We start from the raw sequence: 3242 nt of genomic DNA, 5'->3' as shown, positions 1-3242 counted from the left end.
ACGCAGTTAGGACACGCTTGACGCAATGACGCGCGCTCCGTTATCGTTTCCCCCGTGCGGGCACACTGTTTTATCACTTTAACAGCAGCAGATCAGAGAGTTTTTTTAATTTTTGATGACTCGCACAAAGTAATGATCTGCTGGAAACGACAAAAATAAATACAAAATTGCTGTTGGTGTTTAACATGGCGAGATTGAGTCTATTTGGTGTTTCTTATAAGAAAAATACGACGCGCAGCAGTTGCTTATTCTTGCGTGAAGTTTGCAATCAATGATGATGGAATGATATTTTATCTTATTTGAATCATTAGTGACTCCCCTATTTAGTGAATGGTAGTGTGGTTATGAACATATGAAAACTGTTTTTTTTTAAATGATGAGAGCTACAGGGTGTAGTGAATGCTGTTCTCCTTTTACACTCTGTAATATTTCTTGTGAAATATTTATATGCAAGCAAACAAAAGTACAAAGAAATGAATCCCATTCCGTATTATAATTGCTGCACGCTGTTCTTGGATGTATAGGCAACATGCATTCCTGAGATGCTGTGTTTCTTTTCTGCTTTGGGACGGTCGACTGGCGATATCGTATTACATCCGGCGGGAAGGCCTATTGTTTCGTATTGGCATATGCGTGTTCCCCGTTTTGACGATGGTTGGATAATTATTGACGTGAGGAATAATATGAATTTATGTGGCTGTGAATAGACCTTGTGTTTTTGCTCGTTGTGAGGCACTAAAAATGTGTGAGTGTGCGTGCGCGTTTGTGCAGCTGAGACCCCACTTGACAAGTAAGTTCAATGTGTTTGACTTCAGTGATATTGCCGACATTGTCGTATATTATGCCGACCGTGATTTTTTGTTTGAAAAATAAGGTTTATCGCATTTTCAATAGAGTAGACTGAGCTACACATGATATATGCTTTCTCCAAGCAGCGTGCTTTATATTCTTATCGAATCGCTCACGCATGTATAACAAATTCAGAAAGCAGATGTGAATAGGTGTCTTCCTCAGGTTGTGTGTTTGCCACACAAGCTTAATTTTTGCGAATATTGTATTATTCTGTTTAATAATTTTCTGGTGGTAGAAAATGTGTTTTGTCATGCTTGACACTTTGCTATTCGAGCAGAAGTGCGTGTAATTTCTTATTTTTCACTGTCACTCGTTGTGTCTGTGTTGTGTGTGTGTGTGTGCAACTCTGACCCCACTTAACCAGTAAGTACATTGTGTATGCCTTTTCGTGTGACTCGAGTGATAAATTTATGTGGTATTGCATGAAATGTTGGTATAAAAAATAAGGGTTGTTGCACATGCATGGCAGTGGCTTCTTATTGCAATTTTCGCCCGTAAAAAAAAAAAAAAAATCTGCGTATATCGTATTATGCTGCGCGAGTAGAAGTGATTTTCTCAATTCAATTTGTGTACCCTTGTCCTGTGCTTTCTTTACACAGGGACAACGCGACTGTGTATGTAGCATTATGCAATAATTATCTGATAGGAGAAATGAGTGCCTTTTTCTCCATTTATTAGCATGTGCTTCGATTTTTTTTCTTCTTTTTTTGCAGTTATAGCTATTCAAGCAAAAGTACGTGTAATTTTTCATGGCTCTTTTCTTCTTTCACTGCTAAAGCAGAAGAAAATCACTTGGTAAAGCTGAATAGTGTTCTATCACGGAAAGTGGGTTTGTTTGTTTTTGTTTGTTTGTTTGTTAGATTTTGTTAAGTGCTCAATGAAGTAAGCGGTGCTTAATCTTGCAGTTATGGGTATTTGAGCAGAAATGTTGGTGTCTGAGCCAGGAGCAGAAATTCCAATAAAGCACCTCTCCTTGTGCATTCCTGAGCTGCTGTGTGCGCGCGCGTGTGTGCTTTTTTCCTTGTTTGTGACGTCATCATGACATGGTGGGGCTTGTTTAGCAGTGTTACAATTTTACCCGCCGCTAGTATCTTGTTGTTATCTTGTGTTAGCCGCGTAGCGTTGTGTGGTGACCTGAGGTCTTAAGCCTTTTCCCTCATCGCTTAAGTGAATTTGTGTACCCTTGTCCTGTGCTTTCTTCACGCAGGGGTAATGCAATTGAGTATTTAGCATTATGCAATAATTATCTGATAGGAGTTGATGGTAGTTTGTTTAGCATGTGTTTAATTTTCGAAGTCATAGCTATTTTGGTATTTGAGCAGAAATGCTGGTATCTGAGGGTTTAACACTGCGGGTAGAAATTCCTGTCTGTGATGAATCAGCATTTCACTGCAATTTGTTTCTTTTAAGTAATATTATTGAAATTCCACAGCCAAAAAGGGATGGTTGTGTGCCTGATCATGAAAGCAACTTGCATATCGGAATGACATGTGATGAGAGCGAACTTTGCGCTCAGGTGCGGCAATGGTGTAGGCGGACGGAGCATTACGTGAAGCCAAGGGCAAACTGCGACCTTGAACATGCAGAGCAGGTTATTTTTAGGCTATGACGACTCGCCGCACCCGTGCATGTTGGGGCATGCAGCGAGGTCGCCGCTATATAAATGGGGAGGATGTGTAAAGGGGCAGCAGTCTTCGCATCGCTTCGGGAGTGTGCGGAGCTCGCTTCAAGAGTAAGTATTTTTCATTCACGCTTTGTGGTGCACGTTTTCTTAGTGTTTCTTCTTTTTTTCAGTGCCTAGATGCGTGTTCTGCTTTTTTGATCCTCATGATATCGGGGATGATGAGCTATTGGAAGAGAATTCACCATCTTCTCCAGACATTTCACCTGCCACATTGCATGCTCACGTCGAGCGATCACATCCCTATGTGGACATTTCCTTCCTGCCTTTCTTTCAAACTGATAGCGCATTTCGAGGTATCGTCAAAGCGTTTGTGCTATTGGCATCTGTTCACGATCAGGGAGTAGAGGACTTGCGACAATATTTAATGAACCACCTCCACAATATAATTGCTATTTTGCGAGCGCAAAGAATACCCTTTAGGTTTTGCATTTGTTCTGACGTCCTAATGATGAAAGAAAATCGAGGGGATGTAACCGCACACATAGCTCATTTTATGGCGCTTGCTCGCGAAGTCCACAGCGACGGAGCTATCGCAAATACTTTGATGGATGTGATTCAGGAGTCCACCGGGCGCATTGAAAATTACCAGCGCGAGGGTAGTGGGTTTGTATCCGCTGACGTCCAAAAAGTTCAAATGTGTATCTCCGCTGTGAAAACTAAAAAATTCGGGTGCAATGGGGTACTTCCCACGAATCTGGCTAAACGC

The sequence above is a fragment of the Ornithodoros turicata genome, chromosome 1 (genome assembly GCF_037126465.1).
Source record: "Ornithodoros turicata isolate Travis chromosome 1, ASM3712646v1, whole genome shotgun sequence".
Taxonomy (NCBI): domain Eukaryota; kingdom Metazoa; phylum Arthropoda; class Arachnida; order Ixodida; family Argasidae; genus Ornithodoros; species Ornithodoros turicata.
Note: the sequence above shows the minus strand (reverse complement) of the source record.